Source organism: Miscanthus floridulus, chromosome 11, assembly GCF_019320115.1.
Source record: "Miscanthus floridulus cultivar M001 chromosome 11, ASM1932011v1, whole genome shotgun sequence".
In the NCBI taxonomy this organism is placed as follows: domain Eukaryota; kingdom Viridiplantae; phylum Streptophyta; class Magnoliopsida; order Poales; family Poaceae; genus Miscanthus; species Miscanthus floridulus.
Window position 1 is genome coordinate 92403913 of NC_089590.1, and position 17989 is coordinate 92421901.

Sequence of the window (17989 nt, forward strand, 5' to 3'; positions counted from 1 at the left end):
GGGCAGCCGTTCGCCCACGCAGGGTGAGTTGCTGCTCCAGTGGATGGATCCTTAAGACCCAACGTCGATTCTCTTCTCGCTCGACGATGCTACCAAGAGCATAGAGTGGGAGAGTCTCAATGGAGGGATCTCGGCTATGGTGGATGTCTTGAACCAGGCCAGGGGCGTCCTGCGTGACATCATCGTTCCTACTAGTCGAGTATCTGCTTAATCTCCCCTCTTGCTTTCTTCTTTCTTCATGTATTTTTGTGTTTTTGACATTGATCTTCTTTTCAGTCCCTTATCGCTCGTAGTTGGGAGAAATCCTGGTTCCTCTGCGAGCATAAGGTGGAATAGGACCGCCTCACCAAGGAGGCTCGGCTATGCAGAGATGTGAGCACCTAGCTTGCTGCCGCCCAACAGCAGGTGGCTGAGCTGACTCCTGTGGCCGAGGAGGCAGCTAGTCTCCGGTAGCGAGAGGCCGAGGCACGTTGGGACATGGAGGACACCAAGAAGTCCTTTGATGAACTATCGGAGATGGCACGGCAGGATGCGGAGGAGGCCGCGAGATTGTGGAAGGAGCAGGATGAGCTGCTCTAGCGGGATGCCGTGGCTTGCCAGTGGGCCCTCGACCTCCTAGTCGAGGTTGAGATAGAGCGGGAGCTCAAGCTGGGAGCAAAGGAGAGGTTCACGGCCCTACAGCAGAGGGTGAACCTGGACGTCAAGGTGATAGCCCGGCTGTGTAAGGATGGGATGAGCTACGCTAGACTGTAGTGAGACTCCGCTCGGAGCACGGCATAGCCCTCGAGGAGCGTGACTGGACCGTCTAAGAGCACGACGAGGCACATCGGGAGGTCAGCTAACTCCAGGCCGATCTTGGAACCACGGTAGCCCGAAGGCTGGAGGTCGAGAGCTTTTCCACTGGGCTGGCCATAGAGCTGACCGAGACGCGGGGGATCCTTTAGGTGGAGAGCGATGAGCACGATCTCCTACGCACTGCCGTTGGGGTGGTCTTCAATGACCTAAGGGTGGCGCAACCAGAGGGAACTAGCTCGCTTGCGGCCTCTATCATAGGCATCATGGTGCAGGTGCGCCAGCTTGAGGAGGACGCTTTTCATGTTGAGATCACCCAAGCCTTTGTTGTTGCTCGTTCTCATTATGCGGAGAGCATTGACTTGGAGACAATGAGCACCGGCTTCGCGCCTGGCTACGAAGCCTCTAAGCTAGATGAGATCGAGACAAATGTGACTCCTATTGCACGGAACCTGGCGAATAGGATCAAAGACATGGTGCTCCCCCGGAGGGGATAGTTAGTCGAATGGGTCCGATAGACATTATCTTTAATCTATAGACAAGTGTCAGCACTTTTGTATCCTATAGATAGATTCATAATTTTGTTTCATTTGATTGAACTTGCTTTCTTCCCTTTTTGCATTCGAAAAAAGGTGCTTATGCAATCTGACCCTTCCGTTCGTTAAGACCGTAGGGCCCGAGGTGTATAAGAGGGAAATTTCGATTATGCTAGTGAGCAAAGTTACCATAGCCGTCAGGGCATGGGTTTTTTGTAGTCTTACCAGGCACGCTCGGTTATTTGTTCCCACAAACCTTGTCGCTAACCTTAACGCAAGGAAGATGTCCGACGCAGCGACTGTTTAAAAAAAGAGGGTTTTATACCTTTACTAGCCCCCAAGTGATATCTGACCCCTTGTGGTTGCTGGGGTTGATGTCACTGGAGACCGAAGAGAGGATAGTGAAACTGCTCTTGTATTCACACGTACCCCTTCCTTAGGATTTTAGCTATCGTTCTACGACCATGCGTTCGGTCTCTTTGCAAGTCCATCCTTCCCCGAACCCCCGCGTGTGGTGGGGATTCGGTCAAGGGTTGGTTCATTTTTGTCACTGTCACCCTGTCCAAGGTCTTTGCAACCGGAGGGGTTGAGGCGACGTCACTTGCCTCGATGGCTCGAGTGACACGCTTGATGAGCTTGCTAACGGGGATGTTCGAATGGAATTTGGTCCCATTGCTTGCGATAGGGTCAGCAAAGCCCTCGGGTGGCATTCCGTTGCTCCTTATCCCACCTTCCAACAGATTCCCCCTAAATGGGGATTCTATGGGCTCGGCTAGAGGCTGGATTGAACTAGAAGGTTGAGATAACTCTATCCGCCTCTATGCGGGTTAGGCGAAGACCGCTGAGGCTCATCTGTGTTTTCTCCTCTAGCTCTTATTTGATGCGAGGTGGCCTCAGACCCTTCGTGGGCTAGCCTTTGAACCTCGGTCTCTTGATCTAGGATCGGGTGGCTCGAGCCCCCGAGCCCCTTGAGGTCTGATAGGGGTTGGCCGTGTTTAACGCATCAGCCCATCCTCGGTTTCCATAACCGAAGGGGCTGAGCTAACGACACTTGCCTCGACGGCTCGAGTGTCGCGCTCGATGATCTCGCTAACGGGCACATTCGTGTGGAATACGAGTCCGTCATTCGTTGACGGGGTCGGCAGAGCCCTCATGTGGCATTCTACTACTTCTTATCCCATCTCCCAGCAGATGCCCAAGCCATTCAATAGGCTCAGGTGGCCCGTTGGCCTCTCCTTGACGGAGATTCTATGGGTTTGGCTCGAGGTTAGAATCGAATGAGAAAGGTCGAGATGTCCCTGTCCGTTTCTGAGCGGGGTCGGGCAAGGCCGCTGGGGCTCATCTCAGTTTTTCTCCCCTAGCTCTGTTCGACATGAGATAGCCTCGAGCCCTTTATGGGCCAGCCTTTGAACCTTGGTCAGTTGTTGCTCATATCGAATAAGGCGACTATCGCTTTGTGATGCGACACGAAGCGTTGAGATGCAACGATTGCATATGCAACGCTTGGATATATGGGTTGAATGCACAATATAATGGAAACAAAAGTGAGGGTCAGTGATGTTACCTTGGTAGCATGAGTGATAGGAAGCTCTTACTGGACATGTCCATGTGGGGTTCGGGTCCAACGTTTGCGACGGGGCCGGTGTAACCTGCACGAGCATCGCGATTTTTCGTTTCTGCCTGTAGGAAGCGATCCGAGCCGTTCAATCGATTTGGGCGACCTGACAACTTCTCCCTGAAGGAGATTCTGAAGGCAGACCCCTCCGAACCCCCTTTCGAGAAGGCGGATGCCAAAGCTTGGGGTACGGGGACAAATAATTTGATTACGCTGGTGAACAAAAACGACATAGCCGTTGGGGCATAGGGTCTAGCGGTTTCATCTAGTTTTATTCAAAGTTTACACCTGCACACCATGCTTCTGATTTTCAAATGTAAGGAGGGGTCGGGTGAAGAGAATGTCTAAACGAGTAGATACTCTTGGCAGCCCCCGAGCAATGTCCGAACCCCTGCTGTTGCTGGGGTCGGAGGCTCGGTAGTAAAATTGACACGTAAAGTAAGTAAATAAGGGTGCTTATCTTTTGATGACCGTTCATTTGGCATTCACCTAGGCCGTCCGATTGACCCAGGGGGTCCATTGGTCTCCCCTTGATGGAGGTTCCGTTGTTGGGTCCCTCCAGGTCCTGCCTAGGGAAGTAGAGAACCGCCTACGTGCGGTAGTGGTGGGCCATGCCTAGGCCACATCCTATTTGACCAGGTGCCATCTTGTTGAGCAAAGCACGTCCCATCGGTCAAGACGCGTCCCTTCAAATTCCCATCAGCATTGAATTCTCACCTACATTGAATAGGGGAAGGGAGAGGGTTTTTCGCCCCAATTGTTCGCCTTTCTCCAACTGCTGTGTCTCCTCCTTAAATAAGGGAAGGGAGAGGGTTCTCATCCCATTCCTCCACCTATTCTTGAGCTGCTGCCTCTCCTCCTTCTTCCTTCTCGCCGAGTGTGTTTGTGCATCGCGGCAATTCCTAAGTGAGAGAGGGTAATGCGAGGGAGGGGAGAACTCACAGATCTGTTCGTGAATCTGGAGCACAATGTCAAGCTGGAGGCCATCCAACATAGATGAGATGGTGTTGGCCACCTTCGCCGAGAAGGAGCCGCTTCCGCCAAAGGAGGAGGCGCACTGGAGGGTGCTACGCATCGTCAGCCTTGTCGTCATCCGCGAGGCCTTCGTCGGGATGGAGCTGTACGTGGGCCTCTTCCGGCGAATCTTCTCTGGGCGAGCCTCGTCGATGGGGAAGCCTCCCAGGACCACGCCGATGGGGGGTTTTGCCCTTGTAGCCACTCAGATCGGCCAGTTCATGAAGTTTGATGAGATGTTAGAGACATCCATCAACCATGGCGACCGTACCTCGACAGGCAGCGCCCCCCGTCTAGGTGCCGTTATCAAGGTTGCGGCTGATCACGATGGCATAGTCCCTGGATGTCCTAGCGAAGACACCATGGTTACTGACGTGGTGCTCGGCATTGTAGATGATGGCGCCCTCAGGGATCCCGCGGAGCGGTAGGACGTTGCCGATGGAGAACGTGGCACGGTGGCCGTGGTAGTACTTAGAGTAGAACTGGTTAGAAAATGTAATCATTTAGTTTGTGGGGGAGCCCCCATGTGAATAGTTTTTTGTATTCATGAATACATCAGTCCCTTTTCGTGATGGAATCACTTTGTAAGCGATGAATTTGTGAAGAAATGAACAAGTTCTCAAATCTCATTACAGCAAACAGCTTTTCAGCTCTTCTCCCTCTTTTTATAAAAGAGGTTCAGTGCCTTCCTACCCTTCCCGTAGTTAAGGTCACAAAAAGCTTGAAGTGCGGGCGAGCAATTCTGATCACACTAGTGAGCAAGGAGACCGTAGCCGCTGGGGCGTGGGTTTCCCGCAGTCCTACCAGTTATACTCTGAGTTTGTTCCCAAAATCCTAGCCCTAGGACTTACCATAAGAAAATAAGGAAAACATAGAGAATGTTTGTAGGATAAACATACTCATACCAGCCCCTGAGTGAGGTCCGTCCTCGTGCATTTGTAGGGGTCGGATGTCATGAAAGATCAGGGATTTTGATGACAAAACTGATAAGAGAAAGTATGTATTTATTTAGGGGTAAAAACGACGTAGCTGCTCAATGTTCCAGGCGTTGGTGAAGACCTCACCGTCGATGGTTTTCAACTTGTAGGTGCCTGGCCAGAGTACTTTTGCGACGACATATGGCCCCTCCTAGGGTAGGGAGAGCTTGTGGTGGTCCTTGTTGCTCTGCATGAGGTGAAGAACCAGGTCCCCGACGTTGAAGGCTCGGTCCCGCACCCATCGGCTATGGTACCATCACAACGCCTGCTGGTACTTGGGCGAGCGGAGGTGGGCGACGTCACGAGCTTCGTCTAGCTGGTCCATGGCGTCTTCGTGGGATGCCTTGGCTCCCTGTTCGTCGTATGCCCTAATCCTTGGTGCTCCAAAGTCGAGGTCGGTTGGGAGGATGGCCTTGGAACCATAGACCATGAAGAAAGGCATGTAGCCTGTGGCTCGACTAGGGGTTGTCCTTAGGCTCTAGAGCACCACGGAGAGCTCGGCGACCTAGCGTGCGCCAAATTTGTTCAACCGGTTGAAGATCCTAGGCTTGAGGCCCTGTAGGAGCATGCCGTTTGCACGCTCGACCTGCCCATTTGTTCGGGGGTGCGTGACGATGGCCCAATTGACCTGGATGTGGTTTTCATCATAGAATCAAAGGAACTTCTTGCTGGTGAACTATGTGTCGTTGTCTGTAATGATGGAGTTTGGTACTCCAAAACGATGGATGATGTCGAGGAAGAATAGTATGGCTTGCTCAGACTTGATCGTGGAGATCGGTCGAGCTTCTATCCATGTTGTGAACTTGTCTATGGTGATAAGCAAGTGGGTGGATCCTCCGAGTGCCTTCTTGAGAGGCCCAACCAGATCGAGCTCCTAGACCACGAAGGGCCATGTGATGAGGATCATCTAGAGTGCCTAGGCTAGGAGGTGAGTTTGCCGAGCGTAGTACTGACACCCTTCACAGGTGCGCACGATCTGTTCAGCATCGGCTACTACAGTGGGCCAGTAGAAGCCCTATCAGAATGTGTTTCTAACCAGGGTTCTAGGCACAGCACGGTGACCATAGACCCCTCCATGGATATCGCCCAGCAAATGCTTTCCCTGTTCGATGGGGATGCAGAGCTGCAGGATCCCGATATGGCTTCGTTTGTAGAGTTTGCCCTCTACAACAACGAAGGACTTGGCACGACTTGCGAGCCATCAAGCTTCCATCTTGTCCATTGGCAATGTGTCACAGAGGAGGTAGTTGAGATAGAGTGTTCTCTAGTCTACCAGAGGGGCCTCGGGGCTGGATGGAGTCGTCGGTTGGTTAGCCCCCGAGGCTAGATTGGACAGACCATCGTTGGCTTGCTCTAACCCTTCGTAGCACATCGAGGGCTTATGTTGGTCGCTGGCGAAGACACCTATTGGCACTGGCTCTCGGCCGGATGCTGCCTTCGCAAGCGCGTCGGCCGCCTCGTTGAGGCGCCTTAGGATGTGATTGAGTTTGAGGCCGTCGAATCTGTCCTCCAGCCATCGAACTTCTTGGCAGTACGCAACCATCTTGGCATCATGACAGCTTGACTCCTTCATGACTTGGTTGATGACCAGTTGGGAGTTGCCTCCGATGTCGAGGCGTCGGATGCCCAACTCGATAGCAATGCATAGGCCATTGATGAGCGCTTCATACTTAGCCACATTATTGGATGAGAGGAAATGGAGACGGACCATGTACCTCATGCGTACCCCGAGGGGCAATACGAAGACCAGCCCCACATCGGCGCCCTTCTTCATCAGTGATCCATCAAAGTACATCATCTAGTACTCTTGATCAACGACCGCCGGTGGCATTTGGACCTCAGTCCATTCAGCGATGAAGTTAGCCAACACCTAGGACTTGATCGCTGTTCCGGAGGCATACGTGATGTCCTGATCCATCAACTCGAGTGCCCACTTTGTGGTTCTTCCTGTGGCGTCTTGGCTTTGGACGACCTCACCGAGGGGGAACGACGTCACGACCATCGCTGGATGTGACTCGAAGTAGTGACATAGCTTCCTCTTGGTGATGAGGACGGCTTACAGGAGCATCTAGATTTGGGAGTAGCAGGTCTTAGAGTCGGATAGTACCTTGCTGATGAAGTACACAGGGCACTGCACCTTGAGGGCATGCCCCTCTTCTTCCCGCTCCACTACCAGGGCGACGCTGACCACTTGTGTGGTGGCTGCGATGTGGAGCAGGAGGGATTCTCTATTGGTTGGAGGAACCAAGATCGGGGCCTTTGTCAGAAGCAGTTTGACCGTGTCAAGTGCTTCCTGGGCCTTGGATGTCCATTCGAAGCGGTCGGCTTTCTTCAAGAGTCGATAAAGGGGGAAACCTCATTTGCTGAGGCATGAGATGAATCGGCTGAGTGAGGCGAGGCACCCTATAACTCGCTGAACCCCCTTTATGTTCTAAATCGGGCTCATCCTTGTGATGGCTGAGATCTTCTCTGGGTTGGCTTCGATGCCATGCTTGGAGACGATGAAACCAAGCAGCATACCCCTCGAGACCCCAAAAACACACTTCTCAAGATTGAGTTTGATGTCATTCGCTCGAAGTTTTGCAAAGGTCTGCTCAAGATCAGCAACGAGGTGGTTAGCCTATTTGGACTTGACCATGATGTCGTCAACGTAGGCCTTAATGGTCCGCCCAATGAGGTCCCCAAAGCATTTGAGCATACAGCACTGGTATGTAGCCCCAGCATTCTTCAGACCGAACGACATTGAGATATAGCAGAACGATCCGAAGGGGGTGATGAAAGATGTCACGAGCTGATCAGATTCTTTCATTGCGATTTGATGGTACCCAGAGTACGCATCAAGGAAGCAGAGGGTTTTGCACCCCAAGGTAGAGTCGACTATTTGGTCTAGCACGACAAAGGAAATAGATCCTTTGGGCACGCCTGGTTGAGACCCGTATAGTCAACACACATCCTCCATTTCCTGCTCTTCTTTCGCACAAGAACAGGATTGGCTAACCACTCTGGGTGGTATACTTCCTTGATAAACCCGGCTACCGAAAGTTTTACTATCTCTTCACCGATGGCCCTGCGTTTCTCCTCGTTGAAGCGACGCAGGCGTTGCTTCACTAGCTTGGAGCCTGAGTGGATCTTCAAGGTATGTTCGGTGACTTCCCTCGGGGTGCCTGGCATAACCGAGGGTTTCCACACAAAGATGTCTCTGTTAGCGCGGAGGAAGTCGACGAGCGTGCCTTCCTATTCGGAGGAAAGCGTGGTACCAATGCGCACCGTTTTACCCTTGGTGCTCCTGGGACTTCTTTAGAGCCCTCTACCTACTCGAATGACCCAGTCGACTTCTTGGCATCGAGCACTTCTTCGGTGACCTCCTCCTTGAGGGCGACGAGCTCCCCGGAGGCGACGAACGCTGCGGCGTGACCGCAGCACTCAACCTCGCACTCATAGGCGCGCTGGAAGGAGATGCCGACGGAGATGACCCCGCGGGGGCCCAACATTTTTAGCTTGAGGTATGTATAGTTGGGGACGACCATGAACTTTGCGTAGCATGGACGTCCTAGGATGGCCTGGAAGGTTTCGGGGAACCCAACCACCTCGAAGGTGAGGGTTTCAAACCAATAATTGAACTAGTCCCTGAAGGTAACGGGCAGATCGATCTGCCCAAGTGGCATGGCCTGCTTCCTAGGCCTGATGCCATGGAAAGGCGCTCGGGTTGGGTGGAGACGTGTTCGGTCGACGCCCATTTTATTGATGTTGAGGCCGCTGCCTCCATCCATCAGTACTTTGGTGAGCCATTTTGGGCCGACGATCGGGTCGACCACGAGTGGATATCTCCCCGGATGTGGGACGCTGTTCGGATGGTCGGTTCGATCGATGGTTATGGTAGACTCTGACCACCAGAGAAAGGGAGGTGTGGCCGGTTCGGCTATGTAGACCTGCGTCGTGCGACCTTCTGATGACGTTTGGAATCATAGGCCACTGATCCTCCAAAGATCATAAGGCAGCTGCCCGATGTTGGAAAGCCATCATCCTTCTCCTCGGCATCGTCTGTGGTGGGGGCAGGGTCCTTTCCGTACTCCCCTTTGATGTAGTCCTTGAGCAGATGCTTAACCAGGAAGGTATGGTTCGGGCATGGCCCCTCGAGTAGTTTTTTAAAGTGGTTCAGAGTGCCCTCCGTGGGCTTCCAACCACCCTTACGGTCAGCAGCGGCCACGAGCGAGTCCTTACGTTGTTGCTTCTTCTTCTTCCTTTTGGCAGAACGATTGGAGGTGCCTTCACCGGCGCCCTCATCCCGCCTTGCCTTGCCATCAAGACGATCGAAGATCACTCTGATCACCCCTTCTCCTGAGGCATGGCTGGTGGCGATGTCTAGGAGTTCCTTGGTGGTTTGCGGGCCCTTGCATCCCATCTTATGAACCAAAGACTCATAGGTAGTCCTAGACATGAAGGCTCCTATAATGTCGGTGTCGGCGATGTTTGGGAGCTCGTTGCATTGCCGGGAGAAGCGTCAGATGTACCCATGGAGGGTCTCACCGGCCTTCTTATGGCAGTTCTTGAGGTCCCATGGGTTCCCAGGGTGCTTGTATGTGCCCTGGAAGTTCCCCATAAAGATCTCCTTTAGATCCACCCAACTCTGGATCACGTTGGACGGCAGGTGTTCCAACCACACTCGTGCTGAATCGGCTAAGAACAGTGGAAGGTTGCGGATAATAAAGTCATCATTATCTACACCACCGGCTTGGCAGGCAAGCTGATAGTCTTTGAGCCATAATCCAAGGTTTGTTTCCCTAGAGTACTTTGGGATATTGGTTGGTGGCTGGTACCTTGGCGGGAAGGTAGTGTTGAGGATGTGCCGGCCAAAAACCTGAGGGCCCGACAAGCTAGGGCTTGGGCTTCGGTCCTCGCCGCTGTCGTAGTGTCTGCCACGATGAGGATGATAGCCACAGTGGGCTCCTTCTCTCAGGTCACTGTAGGTATGTCTACGGCGTCGAGAGTGCTACGTGCGTCATGGTTGTGGCCGAGGTGCTGATGTACTAGGACTGTGGCGTGCTGCCTGTCGCCTTGTGGTGCCTGGTGGACTGACGCGTCCTTAGCGGGGCACACCGAGGGCGTGCGCTGGCTGGTGTTGAGCTCACATCGCTGAGACAACGAGCTCTCTGCCTGTTGCGCAGCCGCACGCTTGAGTAGCGTGCGAATCTTGCGGTGGGCCTGATGATCCTCAGGCGTCACAGCCTCTAGAAGGCCATGGAGCAAGGCCATCATGGCGGTGATGTTCTGGCTCACCCGGGCGAAGCGAGAAAGGGCTTCATCATCGGTGATGATCCTTCAATTTACATCACAGGCCATGGCGCGTGCGCACCCACCGTCTCTGCGGCACTCGATCTCCCGATCGAGCTCCGCGCATTCCTGCACAAGCAGGAGTCATGCTTCCTCGATCTCCCGCTGTCGGGCTTTCAGTTGCTCCACCCCCATGCGAGGTGGGGCTATTGTCTCCCCTTTGGTTTCATCATCGGGGTAGCCTCCTCCATGGGGATGCTTTCGATGTGTCCCTCGGGGGTACCCATCATAAAGCATTCCCAGGAGGGGTGATGGCTCCCCCTGCTGGAGTCAGAGCTAGAGGATGACCCCGGCTCCTCTATGAGGAGGTTGTGGAGAGATTCCATGATGTGTTCGATCACCCCCATGAACTCATTGTTCGCAGGTGGCAGGACCATGCGTCGTGCCACAAGGTGGCTAACGGTCACCGTAGCATTGCAGAGACCGAATGGAAACGCTGTCGAGGCGCTCCGTATGTGGTGTTCCAGAGAGAGGGACCCTCCTCCAGAAAACCGCACCATGTCATGGCTAGCCAATGCCAACTCTCCTCCCACCATGATGATGGTCCTCCCTGGACTGTTGGGGTCCAAGGAAGACACCGAGCTGGCGCTCAAGACTCTCATGGTTCAGGCCGATGGAGGGGAAAGATTGGATGGCGGCGTGAGCCAATGCCAACTCTCCTCCCACCATGACGATGAAGTCTAGGCTCTTGAAACGCACATGTGCGCCTAGGACCCAGCTGATATCGTGGCTAGCCATCCATGGCCTAATGTTTAACGTCGAAACACGCAAAGGTCCCATACCTAGCGTGCCAACTATCGGTGTTTTGAATAAACACCAACTAGTAAATTTATATTTGTTGCGCGTTAGGTCCGGATGGTGTGCTAAAGGACACAAGGTTTATACTGGTTCAGGCATAATGTCCCTATGTCCAGTTTGCTGTTGCTCGTGTTATTAGCACTGAAAAAGGTTCGTAGTAGGGGGTACAAACGGTCGAGAGAGGGATACGTCCCAAGTCTCTGATGGAAAGGTTGAGAGGATGCCAAGAGCTCGGTTGCTGCTCAGCTGTGTGTTATGTGATGCATTGTGTGTTGGATTGATCTGTCCTTTTAGTGAGGTGCCTTGCCCTCTCTTTTATAGACCAAGGGGGAGCAGGGGTTATAGATGGGAGAAAGAGGAAAAAATCAGAGGTAGAGCATGTTCTTCGAAGGTGCTGGGTCTTCCTTTTCTCCTAAGCCTGCCCTACTGACATGACAGACGGTGCCAGAGATAGCACGTTCGCTGATCCTGATAGGACCATGCACTAGCCTCATTCAACAAGTGGTCATGTCCCATCCTACTCCGATAGACGGTGCGGCATGCCAGGGTGCCGAGCCATGACCCTATGGGGAGCAGACGGGGTAGTGACCATATGTCCATTACTGTAGGTGATATGAGTTCCCTCCTGGATTGTAGTGGTTGTCGTATGCTTATGTTAGGATCCACGTCCGAGGGCTGATGGCGGCGCCCACAACACTGTAAGACAAAAGTCCACGCCTACAACACTGTTCGGGCCCTGTCATGCCTAGAAGGGCTTAAAGTGCCCATCCCGTCATATCCTGACAGTACTTTCCTACAGGCACGTAGGGTATGGTCCTCGGTACTATGGTTGACCTAAGTGTCCTATCTTACCCTATGCTCATCATTATGAAGGAGTAAGGTGCAAACGTTGGGCGAGGCGTAGCCTACCCCGGGACGTCGGGCGAGGTGGAGCCTGTCCTAGGACGTCGGGCGAGGCGGAGCCAGCCCTTGGACATCGGGCAAGGTAGAGCCTGCTCTGAGACATCGGGTGAGGCAGAGCCTTCCTCGAGACGTTGGGCAGCCCTCAGACGTCGGGTGAGGTGGAGCCTGCCCTCGATCGTTGGGTCGAGGCAGAGCCTGCCCTCAGACATTGAGCAAGGCAGAGTCTGCCCCTAGACATTGGGTGAGGTGGAGTCCAGCCCTCGGGGGTCGGGCGAGGCAGACCCAACCTTCAGTCATTTGGGCAAGAAGTGTAGTTGTGTTCTTGTCTATTCGAAAGCATCAATGTTTGATGGTTATTAGCTCCTCCTCTTTGGGTACCCTGGTATTTGGTCCCCGACACTACTGGACAATCAGTCACATGTATCGGATCATCCACTTGATAGTTTCTTTCTCATGGTTCACTTCAAGAGTGGCGTAGAACTATCGGACCACAGCTTCATTCCAATTATGGTGGAACTTCATGATGTTCTTCAACCGAACATTTTCAATTTTGGATAGCAGCCCCTGAAGAATAGCTTGCTTGCTCATGCTATCCCACCTAATCCACTTCTGGTTGGTAAACATTGAGGCTTGCTCGAATCTACCCCAGAAAAGATCATACTGATCCTGAGTGTGGAAATTTGAATATGGAGAAGTCTGCGGCTGACTGAACTACTTCAAGTCACAAGCTTCATGGAAATCCCTGAAATGATCTTCTCTCCAATTCTTCCAATTTCTAGGTGCACTCGTCACATCAATAGGGTACACAACCACTCTCGAGTTGTACTCTAACCCCTCATCAGCAGACTCTACCTCCTCTCCCTCCACCTCATTTCCCTCCTCCTCTTCCTTATCCCATCGCTGTCATCATCATCACCACCATCACCTCTAGAAGAAGACGAAGGCTATGGTGTTGAGGTCAAAGATGGCGACGAAGGTAATGATTCACGATGATGTTTGCGTGGAGATGGTTGATGGTTGACCGGAGCATTTGAGGCATTTTTGGACCTCCTCACATGTGGAACTGCTTTCTTGCTCCCCATATCCTCCTCAATATCGTAGTCACTGTATATAGGATCATCACCATCAGGGACAGGACATCGGCCACTGCTAATCTCTCTCCTTGGCCTCTTTTTCTCTTGACCATCACCACAAAGATGAAGAATCGAACACCTGCAGCGAAAGGAAACAACGAGAGTTGGTAAAGACTTGGATAAGAACAAACAAACAAGAATATCACATAAAGGGAATAACATTAGAGAAATTGGAGTAGTGCAAACACGAACATAAGAACCAGTGACAATGTTCACCTATAGACAGTATTCAAACTCATTACTACATATGCAGGGCACCTATAGTGTTGAAACAATAGGATAATTCAAAGTAAACTAAGTTAGTACAAGATAGATACTGACAGAGCGTCCATCGAGCACACGGACCATCCGTCAGCATAACCGAGAATAGAAACAAATGTAGCAAAGGGTACTCAAACACTATCGGAGTTTTCTGTCAGGACATCGAAACCATCCGACAGCATACAATTCTTGACATAGAGCATTCACCAGCTACAGACTGATCGATGGAGTAACCGCAAAGTTCACGGACCATCCATCATTCCAATTAGCAGAATGAATCCAACAAAGAAAATCTACTAAGTCCCTCAAGAATGGCAGAAGCACCCGACGTAGTCACGGATCATCCGATGAGATCTTGATGACACAGTGGCCTATCAATGCTCAATCGATAAATCCAAAGATTTAACCAATGTCAACGGTTACAAATTTGCATAGAAGTACTCCTAAGCATGCTCTACAAGATCCCCAAGAAGTATTTGGAAAAGCCCTAGCCATTGCCTAGATTGGACAAATCCTAGTTTTCATTCATGACGAAATGAGGAAAGACAAAAGGGGAAGGAACTCACTCGGTACCCCATATTTGGAAAGGCACTTGGGTGCGCACGTGACCAAGGGAATCGACGAGGAAGCATCCAACAGTTGTTGTCACGGAGTGGGTGGCGGCGCGGGCGCGTGTGCGTGGGGGACCGACGGGTGGAGAAAAGAAAAGGACTTGTCCAAGGACTGTCGACCCATACATATAGCCAAAACCTATCGGATAGCCTAAGAGAATGGCAGAGCATCCGCCAAGTCACTAAACCCGACAATTGGAGTTAAATTCAGCAGTGCACCGGACAATCCGTAACAATGACCGGATCATCCATTAGATCGAGTAAAACATCGAAAGCCCCAAGGGTCGAAACCTACCAAAAATGAAAGAAAGGAATTTTGGAGAAAAGATTTCATGGAAGCTTTCGAGCAACCCCTTGACAAGCTCGGGGACGAGCTTGAATTCAAGTGGGGGAGTTGTAACGACCCAAGTTACCATACACTATAAACTCACATTTTGGTCGCCCAAGTTCTTGTTAAATGGAATTCCCTAATGATCTCAAGTAGGTCACCCTAAGCTTTAAATTGGATTCAAGAGCTATGAGATCAGGTTTCTAAGCTTGGTTAAGCAAATCTAGAGACTACCAGACAATCTATCACATGTATCGGATCGTCCGATAAGGATGCAGAGACAGCAGATGAAATGGGAAGTGAGTTGTTATTCATTATGGGACAGGGCCCACAAGTCAGCACGAGTGGAAGATATTTTCCAACCCTAGATCCTCAGCTTCACTCATCCTCTCCTCATTTCTCTCACACACTCTCTCTCTCTAGAAGGAAGAACAAGGAGAGGGAAAGGATGAACTAGAGAGAGAAAGAGAAGAAGAAGAAAGAGAAGAAGAAGAAGATGGAGAAGAGAATCAAGATGCTAGAAGGCAACAAGATCAGCCCTAGGTCAAGCACTTGAGCTTCAACAACCTCTCATCTCATGGTTAGCTCAAGAGCTCGCTCTTCTCTTTATCTTGAGATCAATCCTCCAACCCTAATCTAAGTGTTCTCTCTTGCATGGATGGATCATGAGGATGGCTTGATGAAAAAGTACCCCAAGAGTAAGAATCAAGCATGCTATCCCTCAATCTCTCTTTATCTCTAGGATTTCTCTTGGTCAAGGAATCACTAGTTACACTAGTTAACCTAGCTACATTGAGCCTAGCTAAGTCACCTAAGTTACCATAGAAATACCCAGCACATGCATGGATGCCTTTACCCGAGATCTAGATATGAATCCCCAAGCCCTCACCCAAGAACCCAAGAGCATAGGTTATGTCACCAGAGTGTCCTCCAAACTTGAAGTATAGTCGCCAACAGTCTAAGTCTCTCGCTGAGTGAGAATAGAGCGTTCGTCACCTCGACGGAGTGTCTGATGAATTATATCGAACCAATAACTTGAAAACCCGAGAGCACCTAGTTCCCATCAGAGTCTCCGTTATTCCCACGGAGCATCCACCAATTAGTATAGAGCCCAACCATAGATAACCCACCTTGGCACCCGGTACAGCGGAGTGTCTGTCAGTAGGACGGAGTGTCCGACTATCACAGAGAGGGTGAGGTTAGATAGTAAGTTCACTCAAAGGGTCGCCACCATTAGTTCACACCCATAGCTAGTAAAGCAGCAATAGGGTCACATCACAATAGATGCCTCTCTCTAAATCCTAAGTATAATTCCTAGTTTCCTTATCTATCGCACGATCGTCTCCAACCCTTGGAATCTATCCTTTCAGGCTTGGATGTATCGTTTTCGTGAGGATCGTGTGCGAGTCGTCAGGATCGGCAGCACTATCAGGCAGGCACCCCACTATTATAAACCCTACTTTGGATACTTATCAAGTTGCATTATGAGTCATACATCCCATGTAGTCTTGGATAATGATCATTCTTATACTACACCTAGAGTAGCTTAATAATCTGTAGAAGCCTCTCATCTAAACAACGGGAATGGAAACGCTTAATGCTTAGTTGCTTGGGCAACGGTAGAAGTCGAGCATGAGAAGGAAACTCATACTCACGCATGTAGGATGTTACATCTGGATAATTAACTACTAAAACCAATGAGGGTACAACTTGACTTACCTAGCTAATCTGGCTAAGGACTAATATCCCTAATAAGATAATCTTGATGATAGCTTGGATATCTTGCTCATGTGAGGGGTAGGTCATCGTGAGTGTGGGATCTCAGACGACGTAGCTCGTGGAGCAGTAAGGATCGTGTATTGGGATACGTAAGTCCGAGTAATCACCCATACAAACCACATGTCGCAGATGGGATCGACAAGCTAAGTAACTAGCTGTGACCTGTTTATCCGTGAAACTGGCAAGGGGGGTAGCATCGGTCGGGAATATCTAGGACATTGACCGGGCAACCGCTCAAACCTTTCGTGTGACACTTGGGCCAGATTAGGGAAAGGTTGAAAGGCGTGAGGCAACCCTTACCCGGGCACATGTATGGTGGTCAGTCCTGACTTCCGTGTGGGTACAGTTGTACACCTCTGTAGAGTCTTGAAAGCCTGGAGTCCTTCGGGACGAAACTATTCGGTTGTTCATTCTTTCTATACCATGGTAGCATGAACAATGGACTATGAGCACTTTGTTATAATAATGAATATCTTTACTTCTATGTCGAGCATGGCATGCCATACTTCTTAATGAACATCATTGCTTTACGCACTCATACAAACGCCTAATAATCACCTTATGCATCCCCAAATAATATATGTTAGAATTAAGTTATGTGAGTATGCAATGTACTCACGGTGCAGCCGTTAAGTTGTTTTACAGGTACGCCGTAGACTGTGTTGAGCAATAGCTCGACCGCCGCTGCATAGTAGCACTTGGAATGGGTGTGAACTCCAAGCGTGGTATAAGTTAACTCTGGATTCCTTGATGGAGCGACTGAACCCTAGTGGAGCAGAGATTGCGTCCACTAGATGGAGCGGGATGTAAAATTTGTAATAGAAAGTCTGGTTAACTTGTAAATAATTGTATTAATTTAGTTCCATCTACTAGTTCGATGTTGGGATAATAATTGGAATACTATGTGCCACTCAACCTGATCATGAAGAGGAGTTGCTCAGTGCGCTCCTGAGGGCCTCGAAGTTGCTATTTCCACAACCTCGTCGGCGTCGATATCGGTTCCTAATAGGATGGATATCAGGGCGCGATAGGTGTCAGAACTTCGGGGAAACCTGAAAAAACCTGCTCGGATGCCCGGGGTTATCCCCACGTCGGGAGTTCCGACAAAGGTCAGAAGTTCCGACTCCCGGAAGTTCCGGTGGATGTCAGAACTTCCGGCAGACCTAATTAAAAAACCTGTTCGGATCTGACCTTTTGGATTCCGATCCAAACTATTCCAAACTCGTGGAAAACTTGGAAAATAAGTCTTGGAGAGTTTTCTACTGGGATAAGACCACCCCCTCTATATATATGAGAGGATCATGGCCGATTGAGTTCCCATCTATCCAATCGACACAAAAACACAACAAATCAATCTACTACCTCTTTTTACCCTCTTTTCCCAATCTACCTCTTCTCGTTCTTCGTTGGTGCTACATGGCTGGAGGATCGACGATGACGACGCTCTAGAGCAGTCAGGCCGGCTAAAGCAGCCCACAGCCACCGCACGCCCTGACGGGGTCCCTCCCGGGCGTGTGGGGTTTTGGGTCTCAAGAGACCTCGCCGGCGTGTCTTGCGTATCGCGCTCCCGGCGAGGCTCCTCCGGCGACGTGTCTTGCGTATTACGCTCATCGTTGGAGGCACAAGGTCCAGGTGTGGACATCCCCTAAGCGTCGGCCGATCCCAAAATCGGTTAGGCCCTACATCGAGCGATCTAACTCCTTATCAAGCATGTGACCTGATTAAGTGTCAACAACATCTTTTACCGTAGTTAATGTTACTGTCAGCATCGCATCATATTTGCGGAAGATCATAGCTTGGTTTGGAGCTCTAAATAGTGTATTTTGAGACTGACAGTCTATTTTGAGACTGGCATTCAGATGAGACGCTTCGTACAACAAATGATTTTTTAACATGGGATGAACATGTAAT